The following is a 14,223-nucleotide window of genomic DNA, read 5'->3' as shown; positions in this document are numbered from 1 at the left end:
TGACCTCCGAGGAACTAACGTGTTACCATGAAACCCCACGCACACGCACGTACATGCACACGCACACATGTAGAGAGAAACACACACACACAGAGACACACACACACACAGACACACACTCACATGCTCCCACACACACACACACACACACACACACACACACACACACACACACACACACACACACACACACGGTTCTCCAAGCATCTGCTGCTGTCTCCGGTGCTGATGCTTCATCTGGACAGACCCCCTCCAGGTCCTCTCTGGTGGCTCAGCCCCCCGGCCGCTAACGCCCGTGATGGACGGCCCGGTCGCCCGCCGCCGCCGCCGCCACGCGGCTGCCGCACGTTGTCAGAGTCCGAGTGTTGATAGTTAGAGAGAGTAGAAGAAGCCCTTCAGCTGGGCTCATGAATATGTTAAAGAGGTAAAATAAGACGGATCCATCAGGCGCCTTGTGAACGTTGTGGGGCGGCGTTGGGGGCCGGGCGTCCGGGTACAGAGAGCGCCGCCTCGTCACGCCGCGGAACCGGAGTGTATCTTTAATTTGGCTTCAGAGGCTCAGACTGTTATTCATCCTAATGATAAGGATGAACAACACGTGCACACACACACACACACCAGCACATACACACACACACACACACACACACACACACACACACACACACACACACACAAAGCATGCACACACATTCATGCACACATGTGCACACTCACACACACACACACAAACACATGCATACACATACTCACATGCACACACAGACACACACATACACACTCACAACCATACACACACACAACAATGCACATGTGTTTGAGAGGGTGTTTATTCACACGTGGACACACACACACACACAAACACACGCACAAACAAACACACATTTATTCACAGACCACCGCACACACACACACACACACACACACACACACACGCACACACACACGCACACACACACACACACACACATACATGCACACACGCACACACACACGCTCGTCCACAAACATACACACACACAAACAGAGACAGACACTCAGGAGAATACCGTGGTTATTCCCTGGAATGAATCATCAATGTTTAAAATTGTTCAAAGGAATCACAATAAAAAGATTCACGCATGTCCCCCCCCCCCCCCCCCACCCCTCCCCAGTCGTACGTTTCCTTGGGTGTCGGACGCGGCGTGTTTTATGAAACGCCCGCATCATATTTCTCCGGGTGACAGCGCCATAGCTTACTCTAACGGGAGCGGGTTGGCTTATCCTCCACTGGTATATTAGTCTTTGAATGTCTCTAAGTTAAACTGATCCTGACAGCTTATCAGTCAGCGTAATGCACAATGCCGCACCGCGTGCAGGCGGCGAGGTAATTCAATATCCCGGTATGATTCAAGGCCGAAACAGGGGGAAGAAAAGAGATTTATCCTTCCCTGCGTCGCCGGGACACAAGCGCTGGCAGAGCCTGAGAAAAATGTGTTCTGAGCATCAGTCTTCCTCCCGTAATTTATTCTGATATAAAATTGTGTTTACCAGCGAAGACAAATGGAGACTTCAACCACATGCAAATCAGAGGCAGGCCCAGAATAGGGAATAGAGGAACAGTAAATAACGAAGACATCATATCTCTGGCTCGGCGCTGCCTCGGATTAGTCTCTGCTCTGCGATTTCCTTCTGGAAAGTTCCTCCACATTGAGGCTGAAACACTGGGACCTCATCCTCTTGGAAAGTGGACGTCCTGGCACTTAAAAATAGTACTTAGTTGTGTAGCATCTTATCCTAGCTGTCTCTGTTGTATACGGGGAGTGGGTTAACCTAGTGATGGTTAGTGCTTGGCACTTGGTTCTATGAACGTCCACAGAGATAAACTGTTTTTTCCCTTTCTTCTGACTAATGGACTTATTGCACGTCGCTCTGGATGTGTATCCTCACAGGCGGTGTGTCTGTGAACCTCTACATCCAGCCCCAGACCAAGCCTGTTGAGCAGCCGTCAGAACTCTGCTCCTCCCTCCGTGCCGTCGTACGGGTCGTCGCTGTGTTGGACCACAGCCCTCCATTCTGACCGGGACCAGCAGCCGGCAGAAACCTCTTCAATAGGAGGGACATCTGTGTAGAGGGGTGCGGCACGTGTGTGTGTGTGTGTGTGTGTGTGTGTGTGTGTGTGTGTGTGAGTGTGTGTTTGTGTATGCGTGTGAGTGTGTGTGTGTGTGTGTGTGTGTGTGTGAGTGTGTGTTTGTGTGTGCGTGTGAGTGTGTGTGTGTGTATGTATGCGGTACAAGTGCTTACGAGTGCGTGCGTGCAGGCCTGTGGGTGTTTCCGATCGTGCCTGAGGGCCAAAACGGAGCCAGTTCTTGTTCCGTCGTTCCGTGGATCAACCTGGTGCGTGAGGCCGTAACTCTCCTCCCTCCATGAGGCGTCTCCATGGCTCCAGAACGTGGCTTTCTGCCTCTTTTCTTTACGGCCGCGCCTCTCACTGGGAATGCTGCTCTCACTGGGTGACCCTGTCCCCTCTCACCCTCCCACCCTCTCAGCCTCTCAGCCTCTCAGCCTCTCAGCCTCTCAGCCTCTCACCCTCCACGCCACAAACTGGACCTCACACCTGTCGCACAACAGACACACAATCACCACACATACACACACCTACCCACCCATCCACACACAAATCCACAGACACACCACACACACACACACACACAGACAGACACAAACTCACACACACACACACACACACACACACACACACACACACACACACACACACACACACACACACACACACATGCCAGATCATCTATTTTTACAATGCAAGTCTTGACTACTGGGAACACTTGTTGGTCCGGAGGAACAGACAACAGAGAAGAAGAAGAAGAGTGGTCTGCAGCGTGGGATGGCAAAGGGGTGACTGCAAACAGTACTGAATGAGTAGACTTTAGTTCTTGAGGTCCTCAAATACACAGATATCAAAACAGGGCAAAACGCACACCTAAGTATACACAATCACGCACACACACACACACGAACACACACACACAGACACACACACACACACACACACACACACACACACACACACACACACACACACACACACACACACACACACACACACACACACACACACACACACCCTCCCCCCCCACGCACACACACATACAAACACACACACATACACCAACACCCACCCACTCACACCCACACACACTCACTTCAAAACACACCAGCAGATCACGCAGATGTGTGCGGTCGTGTGGAGTTGTGTGTAGTTGTGTGCGGTGCCGTAGCGGTGCCGTAGTGTGGGCGTAGTGTGGGCGTGTCGCTTCAGCAGCTGCTGACACCGATCGGGCCGGCGGTGACACCAGAGGTAACCTCATTAGCTGCTCGCTCTTATCCAAACATCTACAAGTGTTGCTGACCCGTCCAATGCCACCTTATACGCTGAGAGAGGGCTTGTTGGCCGCCATCTTGTCCGTCAGGCTAAAGAACTATGACCCGTTTCCCCGCTGGCCACGCCCCCTCTTCTAGTTGATCCTTGGTAGGTAAACAGTAGAACACTTGGCTCCTTAAGCCCCCTCAGAAGGGGTCATTCACTCCGTCAGAGGACGGACGACCTGTGAATTACAAACTGAACTCTAGTGTTATCACGTGGACATTGACATCTCTATAAATCGCTGCTATATTTCCCCCCCTCATGTACACACATGCATGCACACACACAGGCGCACAACATATGCACACAGCAATATAAAAGCGATAGACGTACCAGCCTGTTTATTCCTCTGGTTCTCTGAGTCTCCCCCCCCCCCTCCCCCACGCGGGGTCAGAGTGTCACGCCTTGAGCTCTGATTGAGTTACAGTCCGCAGAGAGAAGGTCAGAGTGCCACTCCGACACCCGCACGCTCTGCGGTGCCGGCTGAGAAACAGCAGCCAGCAGCAGAGAACCAGACACACACACACACACACGCACACACACACGCACAGACCCAAACACACACACACACACACACGCACGCACGCACGCACGCACGCACGCACGCACGCACGCACGCACGCACACACACACACACACACACACACACACACACACACACACACACACACACACACACACACACACACACACACACACACACACACACACGCACAGACCCAAACACACACACACACACACACACACACACACGCACAGACCCAAACACACACACACACACACAACACACACACACACACACACACACACACACACCACACACACACACACACACACACACACACACACACACACACACACACACACACACACACACGCACAGACACAAACCCAAACACACACACACACACACACACACACACAACACACACACACACACACTTACACACACACACACACGCGCGTGCGTGCGCACACACAAACACACTCACAAACGCAAACATTCCATAAGACACACGTAAACACCCTCTCAAACATACCAACCCGGTATCACGCCAAGGCGTAAAATAGATACGTTTGTCCACATCGTAAGGCGTGTTCAGGGTGACGCTTTGCCTGACCAAAGCGTCACCCTGAACACGCGTCCTTCTCCATTCGAAATGAATGGGGGAATAGCACCAACAGGGGGCGATACGTTCTCCTAGCATTTGGTGAAATTGTTACGTAGCCATATTAATCGTTATTATCTGAATGGGAAATGCAATATTTTAGGACAGATACACCATTAAACGTGTTTCTAATGACATTTCTAGCGAGAAATGTACATTTTCCTTGCATAATCTACAGTCAGTGAATGTGTATGATCTTTATTCATCTTTATTATCTGAATGGGAAATGCAATATTTTAGGACCGATTCACCGTTAAACGTGTTTCTAATAACATTTCTAGCGAGAAATATACTTTTTACTTGCATAATCTTCAGTCAGTGATTGTGTCTGATCTTTAGTTTTATAGTTATTAGGAAGATTTAATCGGCTCGCTCGCATGTTTCAACAACGTCAGGTTGCTAGGGACGCTGCTTTCGCTGAACTAGCAGCTCACGTGTTTCCTGCGTTTGTGTTATTAAACCGTTACTTTATGTAACTTTTAATGATATTGTAATAACCACAGGCGAGGTATTGAGCGAAGTAAGCTTGATAGCAGGTTTATTGGATTCCACAATCGGACAGGCAGGCACAGCTCCACCGGAAAACTACAACAACCAAAACTCCCGCCCGGAAGGAAACCCCCGGAACCCCCTCTCAGAAGGCCCGCCCTTTCCTCCCAAACCCTGTGACGTGAAACACGTTTATCTGAGAGCCAACCCAGTCGCCAAAAGCATACATTGACAGTGTACGTTTTCGTGAACACTGGATTACGTCGCATTTCAACATAAAATAGCGTGTTAGCACACATACGCACACGCACACGCACACACACACTCAATGCATTTCGCTGCTAAAACAACAACTTGGGCTGCTTCTAGGACATTTTGGGTGGATTTTGAACGGTATGTGGGCAGGACGTTTTTTGCAGGCAGGACCTGGCAACCCTGCGCTGTTGCCCGAGGTGCAGAAATGCTCCGGAACAGATCTGGATCCACCATGGCCAAAATAATTGTCATGAATAGCATGAATAGATTCATGCATTATCATTCAACTTGAACATGTGTTTTTACAGTATAGAGTGGTGGAGGGGTGACGTATGTTGGCCAACCCGGAAGTGAGCGTCGACCTGGGTTTCCCTTGACAAAAAGCCAACGGGTTTTTCCATTGGATTTTTGCAGAAAAAAATAGCATCTTTGAAGCACCTCCACAAAAACTGAAAATAAATAAATAAAAATAACTGTGCTCCAAAGAACGAAATGTAAACCAATGCATTCTGAATGGGAGGTTTTCTCCGATTTTTCCATGCTACACAGAACGAAATGTAAACCCATGCAAATAAAGACTTCATGGTCATAATAATTTAAATATCATTATTCTCCTCAGTGTGTAGGGTGGTATTCTATTTTTTTCAACGGGGCTGCATCCAGTCACTTGACCGTCATGGTTGCTATGGTGGTTGCTATCGACCAGCCCCTCTAATCCTTATATGGCTCTAAAAACCACGCGGCAAAGGAGCTGCTGTCCATTGTGTTGTTTTTGTCGTAAACTAGGGTCCGATGGTTAAAAAATAGACAGATATTCCAAGGTATCCTTAAAAGGCAGCTTGGATGTTTTTATTTTCTGCAGTTTAGACTTCTTCTATAACCTGTTTTTGAAAGCAAAACACCAAGCTCAATGATTTAACGAGGCAGGGTTATTTGAAACAATTTATTAAATAAATATTTGTGAGAGGTCATTCCTTCTCCTGAGTTTGCTTCCTATTTATGTCTAGTGTACAACCCTACTGTCCACAAGCATCCCCCCCCCCCCTCCCCGTATGGATTTGGAGAATTGTTGCCACGTCCCAGTGGTGGAGGTATCATATATATGAAAGAGGGCATTCAATTATACTACAATGATCAATTAGGAGGCCGAAGCCCTAAAGGAAGTGATGCAATAGTAAGCTGTACTTTGACGTCTCTTATATATCAAAGGGGGTCTCAAAGGACGCATACGCTTCAACCTGTGGCTCCAGCCCTACAGGAAATGACTCAGCAAGTGCTCCATCTCGTTGCACCTGCACCCAGCGGCTCGCTTGCAAGATTTTGGCCTGAAGTTCTTCCCAGACCTACACCGTAGCCATCCAACCTGCATATCTGAAAATCAGGCCTCTCTTTAATAATGACAAAAAGTTATGAGGGAAATACACATTAACTTTTGTCTCATAAGCGGCGTGGTGCCGGCTCCTTTTGACCTTTTGACCCCAGACTTCTGGGGGAATAGCTGAATCAATTCATTAGTCAATCAGAAGCATGTAAATATCTTCCCGGTGGCGTAAGAGGGCGAGGTGTCCTTCAACATCTACGCTTCCAGGCGATTGCAACGGTGCCACACATGAGCATATTCGAACATGTTTAATGGTAGTAATTAGCTGTCGAAATTGGAGGCCTTAATCAATAATGAGCAGCTATTGATTTGCTTCCCGATAGAAATTTGTGACAAATGACATGTTATTTAGCATCTACACGTTGAGCTGAGTCCAATGACACCCAGCATGACACTCTAGCAAATGGTAACATGTATTTTACATGGTACACCTAGGTCTAGGACATGATGTCGGTGTAGCAAGAGGGCGAGCTTGATCTAATTGGACTCAGCTTAACGTGTAGATGCTAAATAACATGTAATTCGTCAAAAATCTCCATCGGGAAGCAAATCTATAGCTGGTCATTATTGATAAAGGCCTCCAAAATCGACAGCTAATTACTACCCCGAAACATATTCAAATATGATCATGTGTGGCACTGTTGCAATCGCCTCGAAATGTAGATGTCAAAGGACACCTTGTTTGTCCCGTTACGCCACCGTGAAGATATTTTCATGCTACATATTTTAAGGTCCTCGGAGTGAGACTTTAAGCGGCTGCAGCAGAAGTGTTGAGACGAAAGATGATATCAAGACATTTATAGAATATTCCCATTCACATTATGATTCTTCGTCATAACATCCGACCAAACATCCTTTACAGTCACCGAGCGAGGATTATGAAAGTCCAGGCCCCCCCTTCCTGCACTCGGGGTCCGACTGGGCCAAGTTTCAGGCAGGAAGGGCCACCCCTTCCTGCCCTCGGGGTCCGACCGGGCCAAGTTTCGGTGCGGGGGTCCCAGTTAGGCCTTAGAATAAGGTATTCAAATTTCAGGGCGTTAGGACGTTCCTATCTCAAAAACTGTTTTTCCACCACATTCTGAACCATTAGGTCTTGCAGGTAACACTTCTGAGGGGCTTTGTCCAAATGACAGTCCATTTGGGAAAACTTTTTTTCTCTAAGGGCTAGAACTCCAAATCTCGGATATGTCGTTCTCGGGGCCCCGGGAAATGTGTATAAACATTTTAGCCTCCCTAGCTTTCTCGAAAAGGCCGGAAAAGGGGCGTGACCTCCAACAGTTCAGTAAATGTACATAAGACAGAGGTTAGTTTCTAGTCCCCATTTTTTGTGGGATGGAGGTGGACATTTGTGGCTTAAGGTGTGAAAACACAGCTGGCCTGTGGCCACGTTTTTGAAGTCTGGGGTCAAAAGGTCAAAAGGAGCCGGCACCACACCGCTTATGAGATAACAAAAAGTTAATGTGTATTTCTCTAATAACTTTTTGTCATTATTAAAGAGAGGGCTGATTCTCAGATATGCGTGTTGGATGGCTAGGGTGTAGGTCTGGGAAGAACTTCAGGCCAAAATCTTGCAAGCGAGCCGCTGGGTGCAGGTGCAACGAGATGGAGCACTTGCTGAGTCATTTCCTGTAGGGATGGAGCCACAGGTTGAAGCGTGTGCGTCCTTTGAGACCCCCTTTGATATATAAGAGACGTCAAAGTACAGCTTACTTAAATGTTGTCGACCCAGTCACCTATTGCATCACTTCCTTTAGGGCTTCGGCCTCCTAATTAGTGATGCGTCGGTCGCGAACGATCCGGCTCAAAGAGCCGGCTCTTTGACGTGAACGATTGGAACCGGCTCTACGATGGGAGCCGTTTTAAGATCCTATTTGGGAGCCGTTTTTTTTTTCTTCAGTTTTTCGCTCTCTCCGCCTCCCTGTCGCTGTGCTTGTGCTCTGCTTTTCGTTTTTTTTTTCTCCTGCGGTGCCTCGCTGTCTCTCCCCCTGCCCTCCCCCTCCCCCTCTCACTCTCTTCGATTCCCTAGTGATGCAAGGTTTTTTCTTTCATTTTGGACTACACACACATCGCGAGTGACGGATACTCGAACAATGTACACACATCACTGTCTTTACAATTTCTAGGCAACCGAAGTTTAAAGATTGTCAAGTGGTTAACTCTTGAACTAAGACCTGATGGGTTAGTGGTCAGAGAACAACTCATTAACGCGGGGATAAGGGGTTCGATTCCTTAATGAAGCTAGCTTTTTTCTTTCATATTGGACTGGATGTTTGTATGCCATTTTGCGTAACTTGTAGTTTATGATGAAGAAATGTTACTGGGGTTAAGGTTAGGGTAACGCTAAGGGTAAGACACAAAGTGTTTTTACAACACAATATTTCTTACAATAACAAAGTTTAAAGTTTTGATGACTCCAGTAGGAAACTTAAGATACCTAGAGAAATGCCTGAGTGCTCACAAAACATCAACAAGTCAGCAGTGTGGTACAGGGTGATCATTTCTGATATACAGTACAAAAGCTGAAACTATTAGCCAGGAGTGGGAAAGATGCAGACGCAGACGTGGGAAGCAATAAGACGCACCAACACACAGTTGCCTGTTGCAAAATGGTTCAGAGTTTAATAGAAATAGTTAGGGTTAGCTGGTATGGCGTTATCTGGTATGGCTATAGTCTAATGTTAGCTTAGTTCGTGTTGTTTTGTCATGTTAATCGCTAGTAATAGTAAGTCATTTGTAGAAATATAGCCTATCATCACAGACTGTAGGAATGTCACCCACCCTCCATCGTGTACGACACTGACGCTCGTAATCTGTAGTGCAAGGGAGTTCGCGCACAGATCCCTGAGACAAACGGCTACGCGCACACATGCAAACCCATAGCGAGTGACGTAGGACGTAAAGTCCCGCCCAGGTCGGAGTGGCGTCGATTTAGAGAGTCCCGTAGAGGGGGGGGGGGGTCAAGGTGAGGGTAGAGGGGGGGTCAAGGTGAGGGTAGAGGGGGGGGTCAAGGTTAACTCAATATGGTCAGTATTAAACATCACATAATGCACAACATGCAGAAAAAGCCACACAACCAGGTAGAATTTGTTATATACGATTTTATATAAACACCATGAGTAGACATTTTATAAAATCGTTTGCACATTGAAACATTTTGGGAAGCGTTTTGTCCGATGTCCGAACCCATTTTGATCACAAAGCGTGTATCGTGAATCCAGCGCAGCCATCTGTCCCTAACTCTGTCCCTAACACTGAACCCCGACGCCTTGAAGGACAAGGAACCCTCCCACCGTGGGGAGGAAGGAACCCTCGATGGAACACGCTAGGTGCATCCAAACGTGCAACAGATGGTGAGAAGGTCACGTTGCGTGAGTGTGGAGGAGATGAATCCACAGGCCAAAGTCCTGTTGTGTGAGTGTGGAGGAGATGAATCCACAGGCCAAGGTCACGTTGTGTGAGTGTGGAGGAGATGAATCCACAGGCCAGCGATGAGTGGCGGTTGTTGATCACTGAAATGTGGACAGAGGAAAACAGCATATTGTTCAGTTGACTGTCTAGGTAGTGTCACGTTATCAAAAGGTTATTACACCTGTAGTCAATGAACACGATATCCATGTCATCTTCAGCAGTGGGATACTGACCTAAAGGCCTCCAGCTGGTCAGAGATACAGGTTTGATGCAGCTCAGGTCTGTCTGTCCCAGACTGGACACAGCATTTCAACTGCACCTTACAAAGACGGATGATATGGATACAAAAGGATACAATGATTCAGTTATTTAGCAGACCGTCTGAGCCAAAGAGACTTGGTGAATTCAGAAGTGCGTCATGCCATGTAGTCTGAGAACTCAGGGGTGGAACCCAGCACCATTTGATGGAGAGCCAAACACCCCATCCTGCCCCGTTAAGAGTTCCATCAGCAACAGACTCACCTTCCAGATGCATGGCTCCTTCAGCTCTCTCCTCAGTGGATATCCCCTTGGAGTCGGGTGTCACTCGCCCCACCCTGACGTCCTTCACCAGGCAGGTCCTCCATCACCTCCCTATGCCCCGCCTTCCTGTTTGGGGACAAACGGGGCCGTTTGGCCTCAATGTCTGGGCACAATCAAAGTGGTAGTTTGATGGTCTGACATCAGTGGTAGTTTGCTATAATGTCTGGTAGTAAACTGTTGTTTCCCAGTACAAGTCATGTTTAGTTCATGCAAACATACCAGTACTACTTATTGGCAGGCAGACTCATGGTTCTCCAGGTGCACGGCTCCTCCATCAGCTCTCCTCAGGCAAGGACTCCTGGTCTGTGTAAACAGTAGTGGTAGTTGAGCAATTGGGGGGGGGGGGGGGGTATTCTTGTGACACCCAGTTTAAACCAAAGCCCTGGCTGGAGTGTTAATGAGGGCATTGAATATGATTTGTTTTATTCTTTCCAACTTGCATAGAAACTAAAGCAAATGCAAAGCAGCTATAGTTTGTAATCTTTTAAGTCAGAACACTGAAATATTCTAGTTGATGAAAATGCTGTTCAGTTCCATAAATAATTGAATCACTTAGTTCTGATCATCACATGACTGAACACAATGATGACCCACAGCTGTCCTTTACCTTCCAGAGACCTCTGCAGTCGCATCGTAGCGATCGTAGATCCGAGCGGATCCTGGTGGGTCAGCGATACAATCAGGATATGAAAAAAAAAAACATTCTCACACCTCAGTAGACAGTTTTTCTTCATTGTAAAAGGGGACATTATACCACCAGGTGTGAGTGTGATTAGCCTTACAAGCCGTTTCCAAAATCTGACACATATTACATCACTACTGGGCGTGTACACCTAGATCTGTGCTGGATAGATGAGCAACGTTTACTTCGGTCCACTGGGTAGGCTGGTAGAATGATCTGTACAGCACAGATCTAGGTGGACACGCCCACTAGTGATGTCATATGGGGCAGATTTTCAAAACCGCTTGTTAGGCTAATCACACTCACACCTGGTGGTATAATACTTCCCCTTTACAGAATAACAACTTTCAGAACTCATGTGAGAAATCAGACGCTGCAGCCTCACATGGAGAGCAAAATTGTGAGTGAATAAATCCTGTTCACTCACAGCTCCCTAAACCCAGCGACTTTTTTCTCAAAATCATTCTGATCAAAACGATGGCTGAAGAGACCGATGTAGGGCTGGTGGAGTGGCTAGTCTAGCAGCCTACTCCTTCACATTGAGGTGGCAGTGTAAGGTATAATCACCTCAGGGTCGGCTGTCCTTGCCCCCCCACGAGGGACGTCCTTCACCAGCAGGTCCTCAGCACGGCTCCATCACCACCCCTCACAGAGTCCTGGTCTGGAGCAAAAAGCAGGGAATTTGCCTCATGTCCACCATGTTCAGTTCATGCAAACCAGTGCAAACCAGTACCACCTGTTGGCAGGTAGATTCATGGTCGTCCTCCAGATGCAGTTCCTCCATCAGCCAAGGCCATCGGGTCTGTAACAAACAGGGGTGGTAGTTGAGCAGTGGGTGGGATTATTCTCTGGACGCCTCTTTTAAACCATTCTGAACCAAAGTACTGGCTTTTGGTGTAAAATGTAGAGGAATAGAAGACACTGCAAGTTAAAAAAATAAATAACAACCATGCACACACTTGAAAATGTGTTATGCAGGAGAATGGTAGAACATTCTGTGAATTCAACAGCACACATTTGAAATTTGACTGTTAACATTATTCAAACAGTCTTCTGCCTCAGCTGAAACTCAATATTTAAAACAAACGATAAAACTTGTAGAATTCTTGTACCAGTAGCGTAGACTCTAGCCTTCACATTTAGGGGTTAGAGTCTCAATAAAACTTCACCGATGGCTCCATTAAGCCAAGGACGGTTTTCTCTAAATCTGCCACATTAGATGACGGCTGAAGTAACCGATTTTAGAACAGAAACCGTTCAGTAGCAGTGAGTGATAATCAATTTAGAGACTGGCTGCATTCACCCCGACATCATTCTTAAGGCAGGACCTCCGTCCACCATGGCTCCGTCGGCTCTCGTCCACCATGGCGCCGTCGGCTCTCGTCCACCATGGCTCCGTCGGCTCTCCTCCATCAGTCCTCCTCCTCCACCAACGCGTCCTGACCTAACATCAAACGGCAGTAGTTGGGTCCAAAATCAGCCATATTAGATGACGGCTGAAGTAACCGATTTTAGAACAGAAACCGTTCAGTAGCAGTGAGTGATAATCAAACTAGAGACTGGCTGCATTCACCCCGACATCATTCTTAAGGCAGCACCTCCACCACGGCTCCTCCATCGGCTCTCGTCCACCATGGCACCATCGGCTCTCGTCCACCATGGCGCCGTCGGCTCTCGTCCACCATGGCTCCTCCGTCGGCTCTCGTCCACCATGGCTCCGTCGGCTCTCGTCCACCATGGCTCCTCCGTCGGCTCTCGTCCACCATGGCTCCATCGGCTCTCGTCCACCATGGCTCCATCGGCTCTCGTCCACCATGGCTCCTCCGTCGGCTCTCGTCCACCATGGCTCCTCCGTCGGCTCTCGTCCACCATGGCTCCATCGGCTCTCGTCCACCATGGCTCCGTCGGCTCCGTCGGCTCTCGTCCACCATGGCTCCGTCGGCTCTCGTCCACCATGGCTCCATCGGCTCTCGTCCACCATGGCTCCGTCGGCTCTCGTCCACCATGGCTCCGTCGGCTCTCCTCCATCAGCCCTCCTCCTCCACCAACGCGTCCTGACCTAACATCAAACGGCAGTAGTTGGGTCCAAAATCTGGTAACAAAGCTGGGGAGGTCAAACCTGCACACCATTGCATTTGTAAAGGGGAAAAAATATCTAACTTCAAGTTCACAAGTTGAGAAATGTATAAACTACTACTGTCAGAATGAAAATCTGAGAAAGATAATAAAAAATAATCAGCCTCAACAATTAGTTTCAGAGCGGCTTGGAGATGGTACCCTGGTCCACCCTGCTGCCCCATTACTGGTCCAGGTAGTGGGGTTACCCTCTGGTCCCCAGCCTCAGGTCCAACCAGCGGTGTTGTACAATATTTAACTAAACCTTGGGAGACGACGTGCCATTTCTAAACGGCTGTAAATTAGCTTTATTAATCAACTACATTTACATTGAGGGCATTTAGCAGATGCTTTTAACCAAAGCGATGAGTACATTTTTCAGAAAGAGAAGCAATAAACTAGACACAGGTTGGACGTCTTCAGGAAGCGGACTCCCAAACACTAAATCAAGGTACTGAACCATCATAATCAAGCACATTAGCATCCAATATACATCCTTTTAACGCAAAAATCAACATTGATCGAAAGCCACTTACACCGATAGAGCCTGGTTCACCTGCTCGGCCACATCTCCTCCCACCGACCACGCTGCAAAGATCACTGAGAAGATCATAATGTTATGAAAGATTGGTAAATACTGTGGGAATCAATGTGAAAGCTTCAATATCGAACACTCACATGTGCGGTTGGATTGACATCTTCTGCATCATACAGGATC

At 48.0% G+C, this 14,223-nt stretch overlaps 2 long non-coding RNA genes across 3 annotated transcripts; both read right to left on the bottom strand.

Annotated features, from left to right (window-relative positions):
- Window positions 1-9,833: 9,833 nt before the first annotated feature.
- On the bottom strand, window positions 9,834-10,917 carry LOC132453702 (uncharacterized). Of its 2 annotated transcripts, none has more exons than XR_009524785.1 (3): window positions 10,649-10,917; window positions 10,360-10,445; window positions 9,834-10,227 (listed from the first exon to the last, which is right to left on the bottom strand). It is a non-coding gene; the product is annotated as an uncharacterized LOC132453702 (long non-coding RNA). The 2 variants fall into 2 exon arrangements; XR_009524783.1 differs by having other exon boundaries at window positions 10,360-10,439; window positions 10,649-10,911.
- A 23-nt stretch (window positions 10,918-10,940) lies between these two features.
- LOC132453701 (uncharacterized) lies at window positions 10,941-12,016 on the bottom strand. The gene is made up of 3 exons (XR_009524782.1): window positions 11,958-12,016; window positions 11,316-11,367; window positions 10,941-11,011 (listed from the first exon to the last, which is right to left on the bottom strand). It is a non-coding gene; the product is annotated as an uncharacterized LOC132453701 (long non-coding RNA).
- Window positions 12,017-14,223: the final 2,207 nt, after the last annotated feature.

Source organism: Gadus macrocephalus, chromosome 3, assembly GCF_031168955.1.
Source record: "Gadus macrocephalus chromosome 3, ASM3116895v1".
NCBI classification, from domain to species: domain Eukaryota; kingdom Metazoa; phylum Chordata; class Actinopteri; order Gadiformes; family Gadidae; genus Gadus; species Gadus macrocephalus.
Note: the sequence above shows the minus strand (reverse complement) of the source record. Positions and strands in the feature narration are given on the sequence as shown.